This window comes from Alligator mississippiensis, chromosome 4, assembly GCF_030867095.1.
Source record: "Alligator mississippiensis isolate rAllMis1 chromosome 4, rAllMis1, whole genome shotgun sequence".
In the NCBI taxonomy this organism is placed as follows: domain Eukaryota; kingdom Metazoa; phylum Chordata; order Crocodylia; family Alligatoridae; genus Alligator; species Alligator mississippiensis.
The window spans coordinates 34,048,089-34,061,744 of record NC_081827.1 but is presented as its reverse complement, the minus strand read 5'-3'; the positions used below and the strand labels follow the sequence as shown (position 1 = coordinate 34,061,744).

General features: G+C 47.6%; 1 long non-coding RNA gene across 1 annotated transcript in view; it reads right to left on the bottom strand.

Moving 5' to 3' along the window:
• LOC109283136 (uncharacterized) overlaps positions 1-13,625 on the bottom strand; it is a 31,284-nt gene extending 17,659 nt beyond the window's left edge. The window contains exons 1-2 of the long non-coding RNA XR_002090207.2: positions 11,380-13,625; positions 9,512-10,179 (exon numbers count right to left, since the gene is read on the bottom strand). This is a non-coding gene — a long non-coding RNA (uncharacterized LOC109283136). The remainder of the gene's footprint in view (positions 1-9,511; positions 10,180-11,379) is intronic.
• Positions 13,626-13,656: the final 31 nt, after the last annotated feature.

Below are 13,656 nucleotides of genomic sequence, written 5' to 3'. Positions count from 1 at the left end.
CTACACCCACATCATCCATATTCCCTTTCAAATTGCCAAAGCTTCTTGCCACACTAATAAAAAACATTTCAAGCTGACTATTCATCAATCTCCTGAATGCTGCTTCTGGTGCTTCTAACAATTGCACTTACTTTGGCCATGATTCCAACAAAACAGAAACCTGCCTAATGGTATTTAGAAGTACCTGTATTTTATTAAAGGATACTTACCACACTTGTCTTCTAAGAGCTGAAAGGTAATAACAGAACATATGCTTCTGTCATAGAGCGAGATCCCCAGGGGTGGTCATGATGCTCCTGGCGGCTCTGTGATTGTGCAAGCTCTGCCCTGAGGGGGCCTTCTTATCTCACCTGCCATGCCTTTGATGGGAAAATAACTCAGGAAGCTGCCCACATGCCTTTGCTTAGTCCTGGTTTGCTGAACCTTACTCAGTCTTTCTCATTTGTAGGCCCTTTGCCAGGCCTCTCTTCAGTACGGTGCTGCATGAGACACCTCAGGCCTTATGGGCCAACTGGATGGTTCCAACCACTGCTTTACCATGCCCCATGCCTTGCGGAAGTTACATTGCTGTTATGCTCTGTTGGGGCCTTGGCCTACTTGGGCTCTGCCCCTGTGATATAGCTAGGCCTTCTAGCATACAACCAGTGCGTTGAGCCTGGCTTTGAGGCACTAGCCCACAAACTCCTTTTATTACTGGGCCCCTGGCCCTTGCAACTCATGCCCCTCTGGTGCTAGGCTGTCTAGCCCCTTGCAGCTCACACCCCTCTGGTGCTGGGCTCTCTGGTAGGGCTGTGCAAAGCTTCGGGTGGTGATTCAATTCGGAGGAGATTCAGCCTGATTAGGTGGCTGAAGCTCTGAATCTGAATAGAATCAGGGGACCAGTTTAAAAGTCTGAGTCGATTCAAAGCTTTCTGAATCTTCAGAAAAGATTCAGAGAGCTTTGATGATTCCAGAAGTCCCTGGTGGCTGCAGCAGGGAGCTGCAGGTGACTCTGAGATGGTAAGTACTAGGGGCAGGGGAAGGGAGGCTCAGGGAGGGGAAGATGGGGTGACCCCTGCCAGCCCCCCAACCCCTGCCCCCTCCCCCATCCCCCCATGGCTGCCCCTGCCCACCGCAGATCCTGGTATTTAAAAAAAAAAAAAAGCCCTAGAATTTACTGGGTGCTGCCAGGTCAGGTGGGGGGGGGGGGAGATCCCTGCTGTCCCCTCTGCCCCACAATCTCTCCCGGCCCACCCACAGGTGCCCCACCTGGGCCAGCTCTAGCCCTTTAAGAAAAAAAAAAAAACAAGAAAAGCCCCAGGACTCTCCACTCCTGCAGTGGCCTTGGGGCTTTGGGGGGCATGTGCAGAACCCCCTACATGGCACAGGGTAGTGGGGGGCAGCAGGGATTGCCTCCCACCAGCAGGAATGGTGAGTCTGGGGGGGTTTCATTTTTTTTTCTTAAAGGGCCAGAGCTGGCCCAGGCCGGGCACCCATGGGGGGGGCTGGGGGAGTGAGGGGCAGTTGGGGGGCTCATACAGAGCCAGCCCTGCACTGTGTGGCAGTGCGGGGCAATGGGGATCTCCCCCCCCCCCACCCAGCAGCACCTGGTGAGCTAGGGCTTTGTTTTTCCAAAGAACTAGAAGCTAGGGCGGGTGGGGAAGCCATTGCCGGGCCAGGGGGATGGGCCTGGCTGATTTGGACATTCAGAGATTCAGCAGCAGCCAAATCTCTGAAATCAGATTTGGCTAAATCAAATCAGGACAATAATTCAAATCACCTAATCGAATCAGTCCCCCCCAAATTGGCCAAATCCAAAGCAAATACTAGCCACTTTGCACAGGCCTACTCTCTGGTCCCTTGCAGCTCATGTCCCTCTGGTATTGGGCTCTCCGGCCACTTGCAGCTCATGCCCCTCTGGTATTGGGCTCTCCGGCCACTTGCAGCTCATGCCCCTCTGGCACTGGGCTCTCTGCAGCCCCTGAGACTGCATCCCTCTGGTGCTGGGGCTCTACAAAATTGTGCCCCAATCAGGCCTCTTTCTCCCCTATTAGCCTCATCCCAGTCCACCACTGCAAACAATAACACAAACCTAAGCCCCTGGGCTACAACATAACATTAATAAGAAAAGCAGCACTCTGCCTGTTTAAGAGGCCCAACTCCCCCCATTAGAATACCAGCCTCTTTTATCTCTGGGTACCTCCTAACCCCCTAGAGTCTTACTGCATCTGGAGATAGCAAAGCAGACAGTCAGGTACATGGAGCCACTCTCTTGTGCAACAGCTCCTTCTAGCCGGACAAAATGGAGCTGAGTGCATTCCTAGCTCCTCCAGTAGCTTTTAGTAAGATAGGAGGTAAAATAGGGAGGGAAGATTGAGTAGGAGTAAGGTGGCAACCCTTTTCAATAAGCACAGTAAAAAAAAAATGTCATAGAAAAAATTTAGGGCAGGAAAACTTGACTTTTCAAACTTTAGTTAAAGAAGTGTTCTTCCTAACTGAGAAACAAGTTCTACTCTATACTGACTTGTAAATGTCATCCATTAAGAAGCTTTTATTTTATTAATGAAGCACAGCCTGACTATTAGATTGATCTTTCATATACAATATATAAATAATAGACACTGTCACACATTAGCAGTAAATTTAGTTCTTTGAAGTGCAAATAACATTAATTTCCCAAATCCTGAACACAGAATTAAGAATGAAATGTGGACCATAGAATACCTATTGGAAAATCAATGAAAAGAAAACTGACATTTCTTTATTACTGACACAGCCAAGGAGTGCAGTAGTATAACATACAGTAGAAATGTCCCTTACATCATGAAATTAATACAGGTCTGGGACTTAACCAGATAAAAATCCTCTGCACCTTCTTTGCAGTGAAACTGTACTTTTGCTGCAGCTTGACTCCAGGTTAGGCAGTATATACATATGTGTACTAGGACTGTGCAAAGCTTCGGTCACCGATTCGATTTGGAGGAGGTTCAGCCCAATTCAGCAGCCAAATCTCTGAATCTAAATTGAATCAGGAGACCCATTAAAAGGTCTGAATCAAGTTGGAAGCTTCCAAATTGATTTGGAGAGATTCAGAGATTCAGAAGGCTTGCAGCAAACGGAAACTGAAAAGAGGGAGGGGAATGGGGTAATCTTCTATATATGAAAAAGGCTGAGGCTGGGGGAAGACTACTCTGATATTGATATCTGTAGCTGACTAGGGACTGTGATCTTTCTCTGAGTTCCCTTCCAAATGCAGTGCTCTGGGAGGGATGTAGAAACAACATATAAAGCTGTGTCTGAACAGTTTGAGGTGCACTTTCACAGAAACCCCTATACCTATCTCTTTGAAACATGGCAGGCTTCATGCTCTCAGAAGGGGCTACCATTCCTGATGTTTTCATCCAAATATGCAAACAAATGACCAGGTTATAGGTATTTTAGTGATTCTCCATTATAGTCAATGGCCGAATCTCGAAATTGGCACCAAATCTCCGAATCCGAATTGCCTGAATCTAATTGGAACAGTGATTCAAATCACCTAATCAAATCACTGTCCCTCCAAATTGGCCGAATCCAAATCGAATACTATCTGCTTCACACAGGACTAATGCGTGCGTTAGGTAATAACTTAGAACATATATACTACCTGTTATCTGTTCAAATCTGTAGTTACAGAAAACATATCTTTTTATTCATAATGTTCTGATGAAGTTGGCTATAGTTTTTACTTATAAAACATTCAAAAGTTTTCAAACGGATTTTATTCAGTCAATTTTTAATTCCATTTTTTCAACTGTTCAGTAATCTGAATGTACAGCTTAAGGTTTTAAGAATGCAAAAAAAAAATCACTTCTCTAGGTATTTCTAATGAAGTTAATGGCACTACATATGGGAATAACGTGTTAAATTGCCTTCAAATTGTCTTCTTTGGACATATTTCTTTTTAATCTGTGTTCTATTTTTATTCTTTCCCAGAAAACCTGGTTTCAATGGGGTTTAGAATAACTTTTTTTTTCATTCTCTCTATTAGGTTTTGTCCTTTGTTCATAGATGTTAGGATCAGAAGGGACCTCAATAGATCATCAAGTCTGACCCCCTGCATAGGCAGGAAAGAGTGCTGGGTTTAGATGACCCCAGCCAGATTCCTATCTAACCTACTCTTGAAGATCTCCAGGGTAGGGGAGAGCACCACCTCCCTTAGGAACCCATTCCAGACTTTGGCCACTGTAACTGTGAAGAAGTTCTTCCTAATGTCTAGTCTAAATCTGCTCTCTGCTAGCTTATGGCCATTATTTCTTGTAACCCCCAGGGGTGCCTTGGTGAGTAAAGCCTCACCAATTCCCTTCTGTGCCGCCGTGATGAACTTATAGGCAGCCACAAGGTCTCCTCTCAACCTTCTCTTGCGGAGGCTGAAGATGTCCGGGTGCCGTAGTCTCTCCTCGTAGGGCTTGGCCAGCAAGGCCTTAACCATATGAGTGGCCCTTCTCTGGACCCTCTCCAGGTTATCCACATCCCTCTTGAAGTGCGGCACCCAAACTGCATGCAGTACGCCAACTGCGGTCTGACCAGCACCTGATAGAGGGGAATTATCACCTCCTTGGTTCTGTTCATCATGCATCTCCTGATGCATGATAAAGTGTCATTAGCTTTTCTGATGGCTTCATCACACTGCCAACTCATGTTCATCTTGGAGTCCACTAGGACTTCAAGATCCCTTTCTGCTTCTGTGCCACCAAGCAGGTCATTTCCTAGGCAGTAGGTATGCTGGACATTTTTCCTCCCTAGGTGCAGCACTTTGCATTTCTCCTTGTTGAATTGCATTTTGTTGTTTTCTGCCCATTTGTCCAACCTGTCCAGGCCTGCTTGTAGTTGTTCCCTGCTCTCCGGCGTGTCCACTTCTCCCCACAGTTTTGTGTCATCTGCAAACTTGGACAGAGTACGCTTCACTCCCTCGTCCAAGTCGCTGATGAAGACATTGAAGAGTATCGGTCCAAGGACCGAGCCCTGCGGGACCCCACTGCCCACACCCTTCCAGGTCGATACCGACCCATCCACTATGACTCTCTGGGTATGACCCTCTAGCCAATTCACCACCCACCGGACTGTGTAGTCATTCAAGTCACAGCCTCTTAACTTGTTCACCAGTATGGGGTGGGATACCGTATCGAAGGCCTTCCTGAAGTCTAAGTAAATGACAACAACCCCTGCTCCTGCATCCAGGTGTTTTGTAACCTGGTCATAAAAAGAGACTAGATTAGTCAGGCATGATCTACCTGCTACGAACCCATGCTGGTTTCCCCTCAGCATAATTTTTCCTGCCGGGCTCTTGCAAATGTGAGCCTTGATAATTTTTTTCAAAGACTTTGCCAAGGATGGAGGTGAGACAGACTGGTTTCATATAAAACCTGTGTATTCCTAACCATACATACAATGAATTGGATGAACTGGATGAACAATTGTGCATAAACCTAATTTGGAAAGACCTAAGCACTAGTGTATCCAAGGACACATGCAGGATTTTGTAAAGGTGGGGTGCAGAACTAGCAACCCTTGTTGCAGAGATGGCTGCAGCCCCACTCCCCGCTTTGCTGTGAGATCAACAGCTAGAGACATTTTTGAGTCTACAAAGCAGGTATGAATTCCATACAACCCCCTGCTCTCAGCACCCTTCCCTTTCCTGCCATGCTCAGCACCTTTTCTCCCCTCCCCTCTCCGCCCCTCCTCTCTATTCTCCTCCCTTGCCGACTCATAGCCAGTGTCCCTGGCTGACCTGGTGTAAGAGGGAACTGCAGAGCCATTTCTGCTGTACTCCTGCTGGGCTGAGGGGGAGCTGGGCTCATTCAGGGACAGCAGGACAGTGATACAGGACAGGTTCCTACTCTCTGAGCCTGCTCCTGGTTTTGACAGGGAACAACTTGGGGAAACAGGCAGCAGGATTCTGCCTACTGCTGCTGCTGTCCCCACCTGAGCCTGGCTTCCTATTCAACCTGACTGGAGCAAGCAAGAGGGCTCTGGACCTCCCCATCAGCTGGGCACCATATCCATATCACAGCTATTCTATATCTTAGTGCTCATAAGCTTCTACCTGGAGTCAGCAACCAGAATCACATCGACAAGAATCGTTAAACTTCAACCAGCTACATTCAAAATCCAAGTTAGCCAATATCTCCATTACTGATCTTCAGTATGCTGATGACTGTCATGTTTGGCCATTCAATTGAAGAGTTTCAAGTCAATCTTGACTGCTTCTGTGAAGTGTATGAAATGCTTGGAGTCACTGGGTACATCTACATGAGATGCTATGTTGCCATAGTAACGAGCTACATTGCCAGGCACAAACCGTGATGCTACCACTATTGCACAGTAGCAATGAACTGCTACACAGTAGGGTCAGAAATGATCCATGTGGTGCTGGGATTGTGCAGTACCAGTGGTTACTAAATAACTGCGCAGTAACAACTGTGTAGTCGGGCGCACATGTAGATGCACCTACTGTTGACTTCACAGAAAGCAAGATACTTTACCAAAACCAATCAGCTCCTCCTTCCCATAGTTTAATCAAAAGACAGTCCTTGGTGAATGTTGACCATTTCCCCAACCTGGGTAGCCATCTTTTCCCAAAAAAGAAACATAGATGACAATATTCAACACCAAATAAAACCTGCCAGTGTTGCCTTTGGTCATCTTTTTGATGATATATTTTGATCACCTCTTTATCATGACATCAATACCCAGACGAAACTCCTCCTCTACAGGGCTGTTATCATCCCTACCCTGTTGGATATGAAATTTGGATGGTTGTGAAACTTGGATAACATATCAGAAATACCCAAAAGCCTTGGAATACTACCATCATTGATGTCTTCAGAAAGTCCTCCACAGCAATTGGAAGGACAGAAAAATGAATGCCAGTGTTCTTGCTCAAACAAATACTATCAGCATGAAAGCTATGTTTATACAGCACATGCTCTAATAGGCAGGACATGTCATAAGGAAGCCTGACAACTGGTTCCTGAAACAGGCCCTATACTTCCAGCTCACCAATGGTCACCACAAAACAAGAGTCAAAAGAAAAGAACAGTGACCTAACATCATCTGGATCCACTTCTTCCTCTCAGAACTATTTGCCAAGTCTTCAGTCATATATGCAGATCTCAGATTGGCCTTATTTGTCATGTCCAGACTCAATAGTGACTTCCCTATTTACTGTCATCCTTGTATCAAGGTACAGCCAACCAAGTGGTGACTGTTTACAGGCCACATCTACATGAGATGCTGACTGTGCAGTAGCACATGACTACTGTGCAGTAGCATTATATGGCAGAAAGCATGATGTGACACTACTGCACAGTAGTCTCAGGCTACTGCATAGTCAGCATCACAAAAAAGCTGTTTGGTGGTGCTATTGTGCAGTAACTCCAGTTACTGTGAAGTCATTTTGTACTTGTATAAATGACTAAATGACTGTACAGTAGCAACTGAGCAATCAGAGTCTTGTGTAGACATGGCCACAGGGTATTTCTTCCTCTTTATCTGAATTAGTGTTGAAATTAAGATACTGTGTGGGCCAGAAACTGCATCTACCAGGACTGCTCATGTGAATAAAGGTGCTCCCTTAAAATGTTCTCCCTTAAAATTTTCTATGAAAAACTCAAAATCATAGACCACCTTCCAAGAAATACCCTCCTAGCCACCATGGATATTACCAGCTTATATACAACATCCCACACCAGGATGGCATCCAAGCCTGCCTTACATATCTACAAGAAAAAGATTACAACTCAGAGTGCAGACCTAAAGATATTACTGAACTTATACACTTCATCCTGGCACACAACAACTTCAGTTTCAATAAACAACACTTCCTCCAGACCATAGACACAGCCAGCTATGGGCACCAAAATGGCCCCACAATGTGATAACCTTTTTATAAGCCACCTGGAAGAAGAATTCCTCAAGAACTGTGCCATGAAACCCACTTTATAAATGACATTGTCATCATTTGGACAAAAAACCCCCCAGAAATCTCTGATTGATTTCCATTACATATTCAATAATCATCACCCCACAATCAGCCATTATCTTAAACACCCCAGCACCAACATTTCCTTTTTAGACACTATGATCAGAATGGTGAAATACAAACCAACAAATACATGGACCAACATACATATCTACACAGAACCAGCAATCACCCTAAACACACCAAGAAAGCTGTGATATACAGAAAACCCCTCCAATGCCACCAAATTTGCACTGAGGAGAACACCTGTAATTGTCAGCTCACAAATCTCAAAAGGGTTTGCACCCAATAACAAAACTCCCCCAGGGAGATAGATCACGCTTTTGAAAGATCCACCCAGATACCACATGAAGAATTGCTGCAGTACAAAAATAAATCCCACAAATCACACACCATTGGTTATGACATAAAATCCTTCCCTGGAATCTTAAAAAATCCTTAAACAATTAAAACCCATACCAGAAAAAGACCCAACTACTAAAGAGATCTTTCCAGAACCACGCATCCTAGCCTTTAAACAAGCATCAAACCTTGCCAACCACATCACCAGAAGCAAATTTCCTATGGCCCAAAACATACTGAATGGATCCAGACCATGCCAGGACAAGAAATGTAAAACCTGCCAACACATCTCTGCCATTCCCACAATAACCCCACAACAGAACTATCACCATTCCTGGATCTTACAGCTTCATCTCCATAAATGTAATATATCTCATCCAGTGCACTGAATGCCCTGATGGAAACTACATAAGAGAAACTGAACAACAACTGCATACCAGAATGAACGCACACCAAAAATCTATCAAAGACAAAAATATCCAATTATCTATGGATCCACACTTCTCACAAGACAACCACTCTCTCTCCAGTCCTTAGTTCTAATCCTCAAAGGAAATTTACAGAACATGTTTCATAGATGAGCCTACAAACTTCACTTCATAAATCTGCTGCGTACAAGACAGAAGGGACTAAATCTAGACAGTGGATTTATGAAACATGATAACCTGCCTGCCATCCAAAATCCCCAGATAGCCTCTCTACATTTTACATACAATCACCAGGTCAACATTCTCCCCCACACCCCCTGCCACACACCTAGTTTTCTCATAACTATTGTCTCCCATCCTCTCAAATCCTTACTGCCAAACATTTGCATTTTCATAGACCTGCATTTTGAATATTGGCTTAAATTTCTATTCCACCCTAGATAGTACACAAACATGAGCAGATTCTCCCTATACCTAAAGGAGAATGTTTGTGCCCAAAAGCTTGTGATAGTTTCATAGTAGGTAGGGTTGGAAGGGACCTGAGCAGATCATCAAGTCCAACCCCCTGCCATGGGCAGGAAGGAATGCTTGGGTCAAACTACCCTGGCTAGGTGATTATTTAGCCTCCTTTTGAAGACCCCCAGGATAGGAGTGAGCACCACTTCCCTTAGAAGTTGGTTCCAGATCTTAGCCGCCCTGACTGTGAAGTAGTGCCTCCTGATGTCCAGCCTGAACTTACTCTCAGTCAACTTGTGGCTGTTGTTTCTGTCCACCACCACTCTCTGGATGCAGCCCTCCAGCCAATTAGCAATCCATCTGACTATGCAGGCATCGATGCCACAGTCACCTAATTTTTTAATGAGAATGGGGTGAGAGACAGTGTCAAAGGCCTTCCTAAAGTCCGGAAAGACTACATCCACTGCAACACCTACATCTAAGGATTTTTTGACCTGGTCATAGAAGGCAACCAGGTTAGTCTGACAGGACCTGCCCCTAATGAACCCATGTTGGTTGCCCCTAAGCATAACCTCCCCTGTTGGTCCCTCACAGATGTGCCCCTGGATAATTTTCTCAAAGAGCTTCCCCAGGACCAAGGTAAGACTAACATCCCTATAGTTTCCCAGGTCCTCCTTCCTCCCCTTTTTGAAAATGGGGACCACATTGGCCCTTTTCCAGTCCTCTGGCACCTGGCCAGAGCATCATGAGTGCTCGTAAAGCCATGCCAGGGGTTCCTCAATGACCTCTGCCAATTCCCTCAGTACCCTGTGGTGGAAATCATGTGGACCTGCTGATTTGAACACATCCAGCCCCAACAGAAGTTTCCTAACTAGGTCCTCTCTGACCCTAGACCTGGCTGTACCTCTCCTGAGTCCGTCCGGAATTCAAGTTGGTGGGATGTCCCAGTCTCTGCTCAGAAAAATGGAGGCAAATAATTTGTTAAAGAGGTCAGCTTTACTGTCTGGTGCAACCACCAGAATGCCAAGAGTGTCCTGCAGGGGCCCCACATTACCCGGTGCCTTCCTTTTACTCCCTAAAGATTTAAAAATAACGTCTTGTTATCTTTGATCCTGGTGACTAGTCCTAGTTCTGTCTCCGCCTTAGCCTTCCTAACAGCCCCCCTACAGTATCGAGCAATGGAGGTATAATCCTGCTTGGTGATGGTCCTCCCTTCCATTGAGCGTACACCTCCTTTTTAGCACTCAGACATTCCTGAATGCCTTTGGTAAGCCATAGGGGCTTTTGAGCACTCTTGCCCCCTTTGACTCGCATTGGGACTGTCACCCTTTGGGCTCGGAGGATCATCTCCTTAAGGAACGACCACTTGTCTTGGACTCCCAACTCCCCTGCCCTCCAGGACCTCAGTGCCTCCCCAACTAATCTCCTTAACTCTTTGAAATTGGCCCTCCTGAAGTCAGGGGCTGCTGCCTTGCTGCAGGCTTTGACTCCCTGCACTGGATGGTGAATTCCAGTAGGCAATGATCACTATCGCCCAGGTGGTCGAAAACCTGCAGTCCCCTCACCAGGTCATCACCTGAGGCCAGGACCAGGTCCAGCAAGGCATTTCCCCTGGTGGGACTGTGCAGCTCCTGGGTTAGGTGGAGGTCCTGTATCTCATCTAGGAACCTACATGAGCGGTCAGACCTGGTTGACTGCTCCTCCCAGCAGATGTCCGGGTAGTTTAGGTCACCCATGATGACCACGTCCCTTGACCTAACTGCCTCCACAAGCTGACCTGAGAATTCCTGGTCCATCTCTTCCCCCTGTTTGGGTGGTCGATAGTAGACACCCACCGTTAAGTCCCTTTCTCCCTGGCCCCCTTGTATTCTAATACAGAGCACTTCAGTCTGCGCCTCCTCTGACCCCATGCTGTTTGTTGAGGACATGTATTGTTCTTTGATGTAGAGCACCACACCCCCACCTTTCCTCCCCATTCTATCCTGCCTGAACAGTCTGTAGCCCTTGATGTTGTGTTAGCTAGCAGGAGGGCAAGTTCCTCCTGCTTGTTCCCAATACTATGAGCATTATTATAGAAGCATTTAAGGCCTCCTATGGGTGCATGCACCCCCCCCCCGCCCAATCCCAGGACTATTCAGACCTATCACCTACCTGGGTACTTCTTGTGCTCATCACCTGTCTTGGCTGGGAAGTGTCCTCGTGTCCCCCTGTGGCCCCATCCCCCGGTGAAGCTAGTCTAAAGCACACCATATGAGATCAGCCAGCCTGTAAGAGAAGACCCCACTGACCCCACCATCGGCTCCATCTCAGTGGAGGCCTCAGAGGAACCCAGGGTAGGTAGCACCACCAGGGCAGAGTCCCCAGTGGCTGCCCTCCATGTCCCTACCACCGGGGTGCAGTCCCTAGCAGCCACTCCCCATGTTCTTACCATGTCCATGGAGCTGTGAGTCTTCATCTCTGTCTTGCTGGAGACTCCTTCCTGGCTCCTGCTGCACACCCGCCTTGAGCAAACACTGGCACTCTTACAGAGCGTGACTGTTTGTGCACTCTGTTCGCATGTGGATCAGGAGTGTGGCTCCCTGGCGGCTCAGTTAAGAGGGATCTGGGGGGCTTTCCTTCTGGATCCTCTATAGTTGTGCTGGCTTCCCTGCCCCACTTACCCTTAGAGGATCTGCTGCCGCTGCCTCTGCCTCTACTGCTGCTGGTCAGTACAGGGGGCACACGTCCGCCCACTCCGGACTCAAGCCCCAACTGCCAGAGGCTTTATCAAACCATGGCTTTTAAAGGCCATGGTTTGAATTACTCACACCGGCCCAGCAGTCAATCACTCTGCTGTGGCCTGGCTCAGCCAATCAGGCCGCTCCCGGCTTCCCTGGAACACCCTGAGGCAGAAGGCCACCTCTGTTTCTCCCCAAAAACTCTGCTCTGTGACAATTTTGTTCAGATGGAACCTGCAGAGGATACACAACTTACCCTAGCTCTTTAGGTAACCTGAGCTGCATACATTCCTGAGGGAGTGGGGAAACCTGCTCCCTCTGCCTACATGACTGGCATCGCATACCTGGGTGAGGGGTTTGGGCTCCCTGGGGAGCTAGGAACTGCCAGTCTGCCCAGCAACTAGTGATGCATTTCAAATTGGTTGGCTGATAGCCAACAGGTGCTGGCCTCCATTGGACCAGGTAAATGAGGTCATAATGGCTATATAAGTTAAGGACTGCCCAGGAGGAGGGGGCATGAGCCATAAGGAAGACTCAGAGAATGAGAAGAGCTGGACCATCTGAAACTTGCTCTCTCTCTCAAAACTCGTGATCAAGGAACTGCCTGCCTCCAGAGGGAGTCTCCACCTGCCTCTGGATGATACTTGTGAGTAAGCTACCTGAGATCTAACTAGATATATAGCTTGCAGTAACTCAGATGTGTGATCAAAGGCTACCCAGCCATGACAATTTGCTCTATGGGATTTCTCTGATATTGCTCTACCCTGTACCCTATTCCAACCCTACCCCTTGTAACCAAGAAAGTTCTCCTTTGTACCTAGTGTGGGAAACTTATTGGGTGTGGGTCTAGATTATGCCTTGGGGTCCCCTTGCTTCAGCTGACTAAGGGAAACCACTACTGGTGCTTCCGACAGAGGGAAGCATCCCAAGTTCTTGAAGTGAATCAAGTACCCTTGAGGGCTACTAGGCCTGTGTTTCCCAGGGTGCACAGAGCCAGAACCAAGGCCATCCCTGGGTGGTGGCAGTGTTACCCCCAGGCTAGCAGGTTTGCTCCAGGAAGGGAGTCAGACAGACGTGCGGTGCCCTCAGGGAGACACTCAGAGCCTGGAAAGTGGTCAGGTGCAGTGAGGTGGGTGGCTCAACACAGGAGCACCCCCTACTGGACCGCCACACAACCTGCCACAGCCCCGCCCCCTGTGTCTCCCTCAGACAGGGAAAGGTCCAGTTCCTGAGGTGGCTGAAGCTGCTGCCCCAGGGATCAGCCTCCAGGCAGTGCCACCTCACACAGGGGGAAGTCCCTCCCTAGCTGACTGCCCACCTGCACTGCACAGAATGTGCCAGTTTGCATGCTGTATTTGCGCATGGCTCAGGAGTGCAGCTCCTTGCTAGCTCAGTTAAGAGGGATCTGGGGGGGTTCCCCTACGGATCCTCTACAGCTGTGCCAGCTTCCCTGCCCCACTTACCTTTTGAGGATTCACCACCGCTGCCACTGCCTCTGCCTCTGCTGCTTCTGGTAAGTACAAGGGGCACACGTGTGCTGGGGGCACACGTGTACCCACTCCGGATGCTCAGGATGAAAGTTAGCTGGGAGGTCACATTTCTAATTTTGGTGATTGGATGCCATCTTTAAAAATGGCGGCCATGGCTAACAAAATGAATAAATGTCAATATCTTGGTATCTATGAGGCTGATTTGGGTTTTCTAAATTACT